General features: G+C 42.9%; 1 long non-coding RNA gene across 2 annotated transcripts; it reads right to left on the reverse strand.

The window, feature by feature from the left end:
* Positions 1–482: 482 nt before the first annotated feature.
* On the reverse strand, positions 483–12,983 carry LOC141370901 (uncharacterized). Of its 2 annotated transcripts, none has more exons than XR_012375384.1 (3): positions 12,802–12,983; positions 9,140–9,219; positions 483–572 (listed from the first exon to the last, which is right to left on the reverse strand). It is a non-coding gene; the product is annotated as an uncharacterized lncRNA (long non-coding RNA). The 2 variants fall into 2 exon arrangements; XR_012375385.1 differs by lacking the exon at positions 483–572 and adding an exon at positions 5,574–5,688.
* Positions 12,984–14,093: the final 1,110 nt, after the last annotated feature.

The raw sequence follows: 14,093 nt of genomic DNA on the forward strand, positions 1-14,093 counted from the left end.
TCTCTCATTCTCTCTCTCTCTCAAATAAATAAATAAAATCTTTAAATAAAAAAAATAGTAAAACTAATGAGAGGCACCTGGGTGGCTCAGTCGGTTGAGTGTCTGCCTCTTGATCTCAGCTCAGGTCTTGATCTCAGGGTCCTGGGTTCAAGCTCCGCATTGGGCCCCATACCTGTGGAGCCTACTTAAATAAATATAAAACATAAAATAATGAAAAAATATACCACATTGTCACTTTTTTTATTAAAAAAAATTTTTTTAAAGATTTTATTTATTTATTTGACAGAGAGCGAGAAAGGGAAGACAAGCAGGAGGAGTGGGAGAGGGAGAAGCAGGCTCCCCGCCGAGCAGGGAGCCCGATGTGGGGCTTGATCCCAGGCCCCTGGGATCATGACCTGAGCTGAAGGCAGATGTTTAATGACTGAGCCACCCAGGCGCCCCCCCTTGTTATTTTTTTTTAATAATAGAAATGTATTCTCTCACAGTTCTGGAGTCTAGAAGTCCAAGATCAAGATGTCAGCAGAGTGGGCTCCTGGCTGGCTGAGTCAGGAGGAGCATGCAACTCTTGATCTCTGGTTGAATGTAGAGATTATTTAAAGAAAAAAAAAAGATGTCAGCAGGGTTAGTTTGTCCCAAGGATTCTCTCCTTGGCTTGCAGATGGCTGCCTTCTCACTGCGTCCCCATATAGTGTTTCCTCTGTGTATATGCTTCCCTGGCGTCTCTTTTTGTAGTCCTAATCTCCTCTTCTAATAAGGACACCAGTCAGGCTGGATGAGGGCCCACCCTAATGGTTTCATTTTAACTTTTCCTCTTTCATGGCCCTATCTCCAAATATAGTCACATTCTGAGGTACCCATAGAGCTTCAACATAGGAATATTGAGGGGACACAATATAACATCCCTAATCCTTCTCCTTTTTCTAAGTCCTCTTTGTTTCTTGAAAAAAAATTTAAAAATAAAAATCAACTATGATTGTGGATTTCTAAATTTAGTCTTATAATTCTGTCAATAAGTTTTTTACATTCCATATTTGGGGCTATGTTATTTCCTGGTGAACTGAAACTTTTATCATATGAAATAATTCTGTTTATCTCAATAATTTTTTTCATTAAAGTCTATTTTACTTAACTTTTAAAAACGGGGGGGGGGGCGCCTGGGTGGCTCAGTCAGTTAAATGTCTGCCCTTGGCTCAGGTCATGATCCCAGGGTCCTGGGATTGAGACTCGCATCGGGCTCCTTGCTCAGCAGGGAGTTTGCTCCTCCCTTTGCCCTTCACCAGCACATGCTCACTCTTGCTCTCTCTTAAATAAATAAATAAATCTTAAAAAAAAAAAACATTTAAGGGGCGCCTGGGTGGCTCAGTTGTTAAGCGTCTGCCTTCCGCTCAGGTCATGATCCCAGGGTTCTGGGATCGAGTCCCACATCGGGCTCCTTGCTCGGCAGTGAGGCTGCTTCTCCCTCACCCACTCCCCCTGCTTGTGTTCCCTCTCTCGCTATGTCTCTCTCGGTCAAATAAATAAATAAAAAATCTTAAAAAAAACCATTTAAAATAGTAAATAATTTAAATAATTAAATCTTAAAAAAAATGTACCTGGCACTGAGTAAATATTCAGGACTTGAATTATTATTATTACTTGTATTATTATTGTTATCTTTGTCATCATCATCATCACTGTCCTCATCATGCTTATTATTTGAACCAGAGAATTACCTGTATTTTAGTATGGTAATAATATGAAGGTTGACTTGGAAGGACTGAGAGTAAGAACAAATAACAGATAAAAGTGAGCTGCCATAGTCTAGGTAAGGGATAGTAAGGATCTAAGTGTTGCTAGAGAGTAATATTTCAGGAAGTAAAGTTCACGGGTCTTTTATATACCCCTTATGCACCACTTCAAATCCTCATAGCTATAGCGGTAGTGACCAGTTCTGTGCAGGTTTCACCTACCTTCATGTCAAGGTGCAACTGGCCAGCACTTCATTTTTTTTAAGATTTACTTATTTACTTTAGAGAGAGAGAATGTGGGGGTGGGAAGAGAGAGAGAATCTTAAGCAGACTCCCTGCTGAGCGTGGAGCCCAACTTGGGGCTCAATCCCACGAACCTGAGATCATGACCTGAGCTGAAACCAAGAGTCGGACACTTAACCTTAAACGATTGCGCCACCCAGGCTCCCTGTCAGCCCTTCATTTCAAGACTGTAATTTACCTCTCACTTCCTGCCCTAGGACTTCTCTAGTCCCATCTTGGGATCTGAGGGCAGCTGCTTGGGTATATGCACATGTGTAACCCTGAAGTGCCCAGGCAGGTTTCAGCCTTGTGGGGCAACACTTAACCAATGAGAACAGGAATGGACAGATGCTCCTCCTCTCTTCCCTTAGGTGGACAGTCCTGAGATACATTTCAAATAATTCCTCAGATGGCCTCCCAGGATCTAGCATCCTGTTGTCCAGAACAGTGGCTAACTCTATGGGCCCATCTCTGTCTTGACTTCTACCTCTTTCCTTGTTCTAACTCAAGTTGTCCCTCACTTCTGCCCTCCGGACTCACACTCTAAAATGAACACGTAAGCTTTTGTCTGAGGGTCTGCTATTGGGGCAATTCAGGCTAAGAGCCTTGATACAGAAAATGGGCTTAGAAAGCAAGACCCTCAGGAAGGAATTGTATCACCTAATGAGGACTTCACCGTTATTGGTAACAGGTTTAGTTAGATGGGTGAGATGACCTCTGACCTGCCCTGGAATCCCATTCACTAAGAATCTCACCTATGTTTGATTGGGATGAGGTGTAGGTGAAGGGAAGTATTGGTATGGATACAGTGACTGTGGCACTTGAACAGCATAGGGCGATGATAACTATGAGATTATGGTTGGAGTTCACTTTTGTTACCATTGGTAGACTGGAATTAAAAAGGAAAAGGGCAAACTCCTGTAAGCCAATTAACCACTCTAAGCTATGAAAGAGAGGGCCTCTACGATATAACCCCAAGGCCTGTAAAAAATTGTTGAAAATCAGGCCTAGGTCCTAATCATAAGGATAGTATTTCTTCAAAGACTCAACAGATCTCTTATGTCAAAGTCAGTCCCTGATAAAAAGCAGAACTCTGAGATCTAGGATATAGATAATTAGATGGATAAGCATGAGAATTTTGAACCCCAGGATTCTCCTAAATCCGCCAAGCTCGCAGAATCCAGAAGAAAGAAGTCCAGCTAGAACGGTCCTTCCCTTCACTTGAGGATCCTGCAAGATCTAATCTGAGGCAGATGTCTCATAAGATGACTCTTGTCCTTCTTAAGATCTACCCCTGCCACCCTTCATTGCTCCAGGCTAATACTGGTAACTAGGGTTAGATCTCGGTACAGCCCTGGAAGGGAAGTATCATTCCTGCTCCAAGAGAAAATCAATCATACACTAAGAATCATAGAAATTGGCTAATATGTCCCAACAGAAACCAAAGGAGTATATCTGGAGCGTGTTAAAGCTTACTCTGCTGAGTAAGATATAAAGCTAAGTAGGTGAGAATTTATTAGCATGGAGGCACTCGCCCAAAACTCAGATTCAGTGTTCTGGCAAAACCAACACCTGGAGCTGGTCCTAACACGCTGCCAGAAATGGCTCTTTTTCAGCTTGAACATAAGGAACGTATATCAACACATGAACACAACTTCTAGTAATTAATAAGTGGCTATGGCTCTGTAGAAAATAAGGACCAAAACCAGTTTGCCTTTAGTGGAAAAGACATTAATATCCATTTATTGTTTTGCCCCATGACTGTTTTATTTAAGTCTCCTGCTCTGTCCTCATACAGTCTGCAGTGACCTTGATCTCTTAAGAATATTCTACAGAACACCACATGGGTCCAATATAGGTCATACTAATTGGACCTGGCGAGCAGAAGTGATAAATATCCCCAAATACCCTAGTATTACATATGCAGAGCAGAGAGTGAGGGATAAAACTCATGAAGACTTAAGGGACTACCACATTGGTGAAGTGTTTAGGGATCCAGTGGTCTGTGGCATCCCTTAAAAGTTAAAGGACAAGGTACTTCACCTCTCATGAAGAAAGACAGCATTCTTTTGTGCTTGATGGACTTATTTCCATTATGAAAGCAGCCTATCCCACATTCGGGGATATTGCTTTATCCATTTACCAGATATCTAGGAAAGCTCCCAATTTTGAGTCAGACCAAGAGCAAAAGAGAGACCCTGCGGCAGAGAATGTCCAAGCAACAGAGAAAGCTGTCCTATGGGTCATATGACTCAGTAGATGTGATATGTCAGAGGGATCCATGGTAGGTAAAACCACTCTTGCAAGCTCTCAAGGAGAGTTGCCATATGTTGCTAGGGTTTTAGACCAGAGGTTGGAAAACTCTGGCTTGGGGGTCAGTCAATTCAACTTGTTTTGTTGTTTGCTTTTGATTTCAGTTTGTTTGGGTTTTGTTTTTTACACCTCACAAGCTAACAGTGGTTTTTACATTTTTTAAAGGGATATTATAAAAAAGAATATGCCACAGAAATTATATGTTGTCTACAAAGTATAAAATATTTACTATCTGATCCTTTAAATAATTGTTTGAGAAACAGTTTCTAGTGTGTAACTGGGACCCAGTGGAGCCCAAGTGCTTTTCCATGGGACACTAGTGACCATGCAATCAGAGGTCCCAATGAAATGAACGGGTGTTACAAGATCTACCACGTCATAAGGTCAAGCATTCCAGGGGTGCCTGGCTGGCTCAGCCGGTAGAACGTGTGAGTCTTGATCTCGGGGTTGTGAGATTGAGCCCTAATTAGGTATGGAGATTACTTTAAAATAAAATCTTAAAAAAAAAAAGAAAGGTCAAGCATTCCATTGTCCAATAGAAATGCTAGATTTGGGATTGGGTCTAAGCAGGATGAGAAGGCATAAGTGAATTACAATAACAAGTGACCCAAACTCGTGTCTTACCTCTGTAGCACTGAAGCCTCTCTTTCAATTCACTTCAATGATGGGGGCAGGAAAGGTAGGCCTGGTTCACAGAAAGATCAGCTAATATGTTGGTCCTAATAAAAAATGGACTATGCTGAACCACAGCTCTACTCAAGGGTGACCTTAAAGAACCCGTTGGTGGTGAAGGAAAATTCTCCCACCAGGTGGAGTTGGTAACAGTACATTTGCTCATCACTTTATATGGCAGACAAGTGGCTTGAGTTATGGATATATATGGACTCTAGAGGTGAATGTTTTATCTGGTTAATCAGGGTGCTGGAAAAAGAAACATTGGAAGATGGGGACAAAGAGAACTAGGGAAGGTAAACAAGTGGACTTAAAGAAATAGGCACAAAGTGCGTAGATCTTTGTGCCTCATTATAATGTCCACCAGAGACTAAATATCACAAAAAAAGCTCTCAGAAACCAGGCAGGCAGGATGACTTGTCCAATGGTTGCCAGCCAGACTCTCTCCTTGGCCATCCCAGTGCTTAAACAATGGACCTACTAATGGAGTGGCCATGATAGCAGGGATGGAGGCTATGCATGGGTCCGACATTATAGGTTCCTTCTAATCAAAGTTGATCTGGCTATTTTTACCTAATGTATGCCCAACCTGCCAGCAGAAGAGATGAATGCTGAGTCCTCAATATCACTCCATTCCTTGAGGAAACCAGTCGGACACTTGGTAGCAGATTGATTACATCAGATCCCTTCCTCCCTGGAGGGACAACAATTGGTTCTTACTGAGATTGACGAGGACTGCAGAAACAGAGCACTGATATGGACATAAAACTGCTGTGCCTGCTGTGTAGTGAGTAATAAAGTCCTTTGCCTCTGACCTAGGAGTCTCATATCTTCTGTCAGCATCCCTATAACTGTGGCTTGCAGATACAGTTCTTTTTTTTTTTTTTTAGGCTATTTATTTATTTATTTTTGCGAGAGGGAGGGAGAGAGAGCGCGCGTGCACAAGCAGGGGGAGGGGCAGAAGGGAGAAGCAGACTCCCTGCTGAACAGGGAGCCCGATGAGGGGCTCCAATCCCAGGACCCTGCGATCATGACCTGAGCTGAAGGCAGATGCTTAACCACTGAGCCACCCGGGCACCCACAAATACAGTTTTTGACATATACCTATACAACCTGTGTGTGTGACTGGGCCTCACCTCACGCCTGAACCACAGGCCTCTTACTTCCTACCCCAGGACTTCTGTGATGCCATCTTACAGTATGCCCACAGAAACATGCTTGGCTCTTCTGCATGCACAACCTAGAAGTGCAAGAAGGTTAACAGTCTGGGAGGCAAACCCTATAAGAGCTGATTCTTCTCTCTTTTTTCTCTGGGTTAGATGGTCCCAAGATACATTTCATAAATCTCACAGTCCCACAGGCCACTCTCCCTTAGTAGGAGACAACTAAAACCTTTCCTTGTTGGCTCTTTCTCCTTCCTAGTTTTACTCCTCACTCCTGCTCTCTGGAATTATACTTCCAAATAAACTACTGGCATTATGGCCCAGGCTCTACTTTGGGGGAAACCCAGACTATGGCAATGCAACTTTAGAGGTAGTGGCAAGAAAACATAAAGTTTCTAAGCCTTAGTGTCTGGAGGGTGGTAACACCATTAGAATAAACTTGCAGGGGTGCCTCAGTGGCTCAGTTGGTTAAGCGTCTGCCTTCAGCTCAGGTCATGATCCTGGGGTCCTGGGATCGAGCCCCATGTCGGGCTCCCAGGGAACCTGCTTCTCCCACTCCCTCTGCTGCTCCCCCTGCTTGTGCTCTCTGTCAAATAAATAAATAAATAAATAAATAAATAAATAAATAAAATCTTTTTAAAAAATAGAATAAATGTGCAATGCAGTAAGAGGAACATGTTTGTCACTGAAAACATTAATTTGAAATATTGGGTATATCCTTTTGATGCCCATTACACAGGATGTGATGCTGACCTAGTCTCAAGTAAAAGACAGGTCTTCCATTCAGCTAACACATATTGAAAATTTGCTATGTGCCAACGAGTTTTGGCTCAATGCCATGTTCTTAAGGATAGTTGACACCATGAAAGGATTAAGATCTGAGAAACGGGGAGAAGATAAGCAACATATCAGGAGAAGGAAGAGTAAATAATTAAGCACCCATTCTGTGCATGTGTAGCTCTCCTAGGAAGGAAACATATATGATAGTCTTTGTATTTACTTCAAGGGACTCATAAAATCTAATAGAGATGATGTTTTTATGTAATACAGAGTTGGGAGTGAAAAGTATTCTTAAAAGCAGTAGAAATGTGAACTCTGAGGAGAGAGGGAGTCTCACTTGCAGCTGAGATAACAGGGATGGGCAGATGAAGGAGGGGGCATCTGAGCTGGACTCTGGATGCCTAGCACTGAAAGGCACAATAACAAGACTGAGGGCAGAACAATGCAAGCAGAGATGACAAAGGCCCAGCAATGGGAGACCATGGTTTGTGAGAATGTGCTAGTTAGGATCTTTGGTTGCAAAGATCACATTACTTTAAGTGATAAGGATTACTTTCAAGGCTATGTGGGAAAATAAAGAAGACAGGAATCTCAATCACGAAGGATTGAGGCCTCATTGGGGATTAAATTCCATCTGGGAACTGGGAGGTTATACTGGATCCAAGGCAACTCAAGGGATCAGGTGTTTTGTCTGGATCCCTTTCTGTGGTCTATCACTACATAAGGATGCTCTCCCTGCATCTACGACCATTTAACTTCTGGTTTTGTTTCTGAACACTCAAGATTCTGTCTACTCCTGCCTTCTGCTGTGTCATAACTTCCAGTTACACCTTTTTCTCTGTATGTATTTCATCTTGTGACCCTGCTATTAACCATTTTACTGTCTGGGTCTCAAATTCAATCTTTGCAAGAGAAAATTTGATTGATCTGGTTAATTATTATCATTTTCATTGAGCAACTCCCTTGGGCAATTGGACAGGCTATGAATAGAATGGTCAATTAGATGTGTCAAAAGGTGACAGAGTCCTGTGGTATAGAATAAGGTGACCTTGGGCGCCTGGGTGGCTCAGTCGTTAAGCGTCTGCCTTCGGCTCAGGTCATGATCCCAGGGTCCTGGGATTGAGCCCCACTTCGGGCTCCTTGCTCAGTGGGGAGCCTGCTTCTCCCTCTCCCACTCCCCCTGCTTGTGTTCCCTCTCTCACTGTGTCTCTGTCAAATAAATAAATAAAATCTTTAAAAAAAAAAAAAAGAATAAGGTGACCTCACAGCTGTGGGGGTGAAGGCACTGCTCCAATGCTAGGCCTATTAAGTAGAGTAACTTGGCCTGATCTCAGGTATAACAAAGAGGAATAAACCTGGGACAAGATAATGATGACCATAAGTGCCAGGATAAGTCATTTAGATTTAATTGACTAGGCCAGAATTCTCAACCCTATCAGACCCCTTTTTGTAATGTTCTCTCTATTATTCTTTTTTTTTCTTTTTTTGTTTTTGTTTCAAACTCTCTACTCTTCTTAAATGGGGTACATAGATACTATAGTCTAACTACACACACATATATTTTTTTAAAAAAATCAACAAAGTGCTCTAACTATATTACCAAAAAAAAAAAAACCAAAGGAAAGTTATTTTTAATAAAATGATATGTACTTCGGTATGTAATTGCTCATGCATAGCTATACCAGAAGTCATAAAGCAGTAGTCAGATGCTTGCAACTATACATAGCAAAACTATAAATGTTACAGTTGCAATTTGGACTGATACAAGCTTGTTGTGTTGGTGACTCAGATGCCATCAACAACACTGCAATCAGCAATGTAACTTTTTGAAATAGTATCATCAACCGCCAGCATAGTGTCTAGTTAAATTTAGTATTTTTTGAGATGAAAAAAAAAATCTGAAAGCAAAAGATACCCATTAAAGATTTTAAAAAGATAAGTGTCTGGATCAGAACAAACTTCAGGAAGATTTAAGACTCTTAAATGATGATGAGCTTCAAGTTCTGGGTTGTTTTCATCTTTGGCTGATCTCCCACTCCTACCCCAGTGCTTATAAGTAGTAGGCACTCAATATATGATTCTGAATTGAATTGATTTGAATCAAATAATATCTCCAGCAACATACCCACAGGGCCCTTTGGTATAACATTATCTTAGGGCAGAGCTCCAGAAAGGCAGTATTAACGGAAGCGACTCCCTCACCACAGGATCCAAAGTCAGTCGTATCTTCATTTCTCATGTGCAGGACCCTGGAGTCTGAAGCAGAATTTCTAGGTCCAGCTCTTTTGAAAAAAAAAAAAAAAAGAAAGAAAGAAAGTAAAAGAAAAGGCTACATTCTATTAGCATCATTAGATGATCTCAAGATTTTCTAGCAACTAACCCAAGGAACCACAGTAACAGAAGTCTTGAACAAAAATCCATTATAGGTAGCTGGCACACATGTTCCAAATTTTGGTTGATTATTTAGAGAAACATTTTCAGCACATAGTATAGTGCCTGGCCTATAATAGCCACTTACTTACCAAATATGTGTTGAATGGATGAATGAATAACAACAGTTGAAAAAAATACCTGAGACAGAAAAATGAAAAAGGAAAATTCTAGTGTGTGTTACACCAGAACCAGATCTAGGACTCAGATTAGTTTTGTTTGAAGAACTATTAAGCTTTCTGACTCAAAAGCAAGCAATTAGGCCACAAGTTCAAAACAAAACGACAAAAAGTAAGTAAGTAATGGGTGCCTGGGTGGCTCAGTCAAGCATCTGCCTTCAGCTCAGGTCATGATCCCAGGGCCCTGGGATTGAGTCCCGAGTCTGGCTCCCTATCCTACAGGGAATCTGCTTCTCCCTCTGCCCCTCCTCCCACTAGTTCTCTTAATCTCTCTCTCTCAGATAAATAAATAATCTTAAAAAAAAAAAGAAATAAGTAAGTAATATATTTGCATAGTTACAATGTAGTACTGGAGAGTTTAAGATAAAAAGTAACAGCTTCTTGATCTTCTCCCCCCACCTTCAGTCTCACTGCCTCCAAATAGGTACAAGTTTCTATATATAAACTTTGCTCCAAAGATCTTGTGACATTATACCTCTTTTCAGCTTTATCTATTTTCTCTAACTATGAAATTACTGATCTGATCCAGAAGGCTTACACATTGAGTGGATTTTCGAATGGTGGGGAAAGTTTGCAAGGAACTACTACAATTTCAACCTTGGTAGCCATGGTAGATGTGCCTGTCACTGCTCAATACATAGCTATTGTTGTCTTTAGTAGCAAAAAGACAATACTTATAAGAAAACATCTTACAAATATGGAGCACTATGTGCAGGCATCATTCTAAGCGCTGTACAAATGTGATCTCATCTAGCTCTCACAACAGTTTATGAGGTATGTACTATTATTAACTCAGTTTTTCAGACGAGGAAACAGAGACTGACAAAGGTTAAATAATTTGCTCCAAGTCACACAGAAGACTCTAAACAGTGGCAGCTGAACATAAACTGCTTGATGAAAATCTGAAAATGTCTCAGATACAACTGTGAATTCCATTCGTGTCAGACTCCTGGAAAGGTCTAGTCTTTTTAGATGTATACCTCACAGGGGCGCCTGGGTGGCTCAGTCTGTTAAGCATCTCACTTCATCTCAGATCATATTTTCAGGATCCTGGGATGGAGCCCCCTCATTGAGCATCTAGTGACACACCCCCACACCCTGAGCTCAGTGGGGAGTCTGACCCTCTCCCTCTGCCTCTCCCTCTGCCTCTCCCCACACTCATGCTCTCCCAAGTAAATAAATAAAATCTTCAAAAATAAATAGGGGCGCCTGGGTGTCTCAGTTGTTAAGCATCTGCCTTTGGCTCAGGTCATGATCCCAGGGTCCTGGGATCGAGCCCCACATCGGGCTCCCTGCTCTGCGGGAAGCCTGCTTCTCCCTCTCCCTCTCCCCCTGCTGTGTTCCCTCTCTTGCTGTCTCTCTCTCTGTCAAATAAATAAATAAAAACCTTTAAAATAAATAAATAAATAAATAAATGTATACCTTATAGCATTAAAGAAAGGCTATGAATATCCAAGTGGGATAAAATATCAAAAGAATAATTAGAGATATTATGCCAGCTCTTAAAAAGAAAACAGCCTTTCCTATAGTGCAATGGTTGGCAGCCACTTTTCCATATTAGTTTCTACCATTTTGCCCAGTGAGGTTTCCCCATGAAAGACAAACAGGGACAATCAGAAACAAGAAAAGAGCAATTCCAGTCAATAATCTACAAGCACACTACAGGAGGATAATTTAGTAGTTTATGTGGTGAGCATAATGCAGTTATTTAAAATAATGATCTTGAAGATCTGTGAGACATGGGCAAATGTTTATATAACATTACCTGGAGACAGTAAAATAGAAAATGATAGCTCTGATGCAGCTTTGGAAAAACCTCTTATTGTGAACAAAAATGTAAGGGAAGAAGCAAAAGTAATTGTGGTTTCCAGTTTTAGGGACTGTAATTAGGTTTGTTTTTTCCCCCAGAAACTTCTATAGTACCATTTTGACTAAAAAAAGAAACTTGAATAAAAACAATAAAATATACAAAAATGGGTTCCTGGCCTCAGTAGTATAGTAGTGGGGAAAAACTAGAGAAAGAGCTACGGATTAAGATTATCAAGGACCTCTAGAAAGTTTCCTGTGCGGTGCTCTCGTCCAGGTAGAACTTCATTTTAGGTAAACCTTTATTCCAAGGTTTATTTTCTCTTGGAATTCTGGAAGTTTTGCTTTTGCATTAAAAAAATAATTGTGGGGGCGCCTGGGTGGCTCAGTCGTTAAGCATCTGCCTTCGGCTGGGGTCGTGATCCCAGGGTCCTGGGATCGAGCCCCACATCGGGCTCCCTGCTCTGCTGGAGACCTGCTCTTCCCTCTCCTACTCCCCCTGCTTGTGTTCCCTCTCTCACTGTGTCTCTCTCTGTCAAATAAATAAATAAAATCTTAAAAAAAATAATAATTGTATGTGAGTGTTTTGTTTTAATTATTAGTTACTGCATTTTGGAACTGAGTCAGACAAATCATTTTTGGTCCTGGGCAAGTCCCTTTGATCTTCAAAATCTATCCTGTCTTTGACACAAAGCTTGTCTCTTTTCCCAAAGTGGGTAGCTTCCACTGAAACCTGCGTACAGGATCTGCTGCTTCGGGCTACCTCAAGATTTCCCAAACTTCGGTCTCCGTTTCCTCCCCGGTGCATGACCGCCCAGGCCCTGCGCCTAAGCGAGTCTACGCGGGGCGGTGCAGACAGACCGCCCGGATCCGCGCGCAGCCCCGGCGTTCCGGAGCGGCGGCGCGCGGCCCCCCGGGGCGTGCCTGCGCTGACTCAGCTCTTCCGGCCGCCGTTGGCGGCGGGCCGCTGCCCTGAGGGTGCCGACGCCGGGCGTCACGGCTCCCAGGTGCAGGAGCTGCGGGGCACCAGGCCCTCGCCTCTCGCGGGGCGATCGTGCACCGCGGTGACTCAGCCGCTTCCGCCCCGGGCGCGCTAACCCGCCGCCGCCGCCGCATCGCGCCTTCTTCCGCGGGCCTCGAAGGTCCCTGAAAGGGACTGACAGCTCGTTCAGGCGTCCCTGAACTGCAGGGCTTGGGCCCTGCAAGGCCCTTCTGGATAGAGATGTTGAGGTTTCAGCTCAGGAAAATATCCTCGGCCCGCAGTGCAGAGAGTGGCTAATCTTGATCTGGGCAATTGAGGTCTGGGGCAGCCTTGGGGCTTTAGAGCTCCACGACCTACGTCGGCAGCTCAGCTCCGCCACTTGCAGGCGTGGAACCCCCCAGAGAGTTACTTAATCTAGCCAAATCTCACTTTGCACATGGGCAAAATGGGGGTGAGGCCATACCCACCTTGGTGGCGTTGACACAGCCTAGCAAATGGTGGGGACTCGGCAAATCTGTTTTTGTTATGATTTCCTTTGAAATTCCTAGTAGATGTAGTTCTTCCTCTCTCCATGCCTCCGCAACCATCTCGCACTTCTTACATCTCAGTGCAGGGTCACTGCAGTGACTTCCTAACTGGTTTTGCCGCATTCCCATCCAGCTCTCACCCAATGATCTGGTACATTTTTTTTTTAAGATTTTATTTATTTATTTGACAGAGACATAGCGAGAGAGGGAACATAAGCAGGGGGAGTGGGAGAGGGAGAAGCAGCCTTCCCGCCAAGCAGGGAGCCCAATGGGGCGGCTAGATCCCAGGACCCTGGGACCATGACCTGAGTCTTAACGACTGAGCCACCCAGGCGCCCCGACCTGGTACATTCTTAAGGCACACTATGTTCTTTAAGACATTGTAACACTCCCCTGTTGTCTTTTGGTTTGAGTAAAAGTCCTTTTCCTAGTATTTGAAGCACTAAAGCCGGGCCGGTCCACACCCCCATCCCTCCCATAAAGATTTTATGCTTACTCTTCCTCCTACATTGTGGCACCCCTGCAGGAGCTGGGGGTTGGGGAGATAAACACATAAACACATACTTATAATACCGTGTATAAGTGCTCTGATGTAAGTATGAGCAGGACATGGAACGACCAAGTGAATAGAGGGGAAAGGGGAAAGTTTGGAAAGGCATGCGCACTCGCGCTCTCTGTCTCTCTAAAATAAATAAATAAATCTTAAAAAAAAAAAAAAGGCCAAGGGCGCCTGGGTGGCTCAGTTGGTTAAGCGACTGCCTGCGGCTCAGGTCATGATCCTGGAGTCCCGGGATGGAGTCCCACATTGGGCTTCCTGCTCAGCGGGGAGTCTGCTTCTCCCTCTGACCCTCTTCCCTCTCGTGCTCTCTGGCTCTCATTCTCTCTCTCTCTCTCAAATAAATAAATAAAATCTTAAAAAAAAAAAAAGGCCAAAATTAGGATTTAAGTACTTTGAGAGGATGGGGAACGAGTGGGTTTGTGTATTTGTGAGAGTGCTACACCTTTATCTCCCACAACAGCAAGTCCATAAATCATGTTTAACACAGATATATCAGGAAATAACAACATAAATACATTATTTTAAATTTGGAGGGAAATACCCAAAGCAACAGGGAAAGTGAAAAATGGTTGTCCTTGGGCTATGAAGAGGATCAGACAGAAGACAACTGTTTTTCACTATACATTTTTTAAAAAGATTTTATTTTTTTATTATTTGGGGTGTGTGTGCGCGC

This window comes from Callorhinus ursinus, unplaced genomic scaffold, assembly GCF_003265705.2.
Source record: "Callorhinus ursinus isolate GAN/ISIS: 27379988/994484 unplaced genomic scaffold, GSC_fseal_2.0 scaffold49, whole genome shotgun sequence".
Taxonomy (NCBI): Eukaryota; Metazoa; Chordata; class Mammalia; order Carnivora; family Otariidae; genus Callorhinus; species Callorhinus ursinus.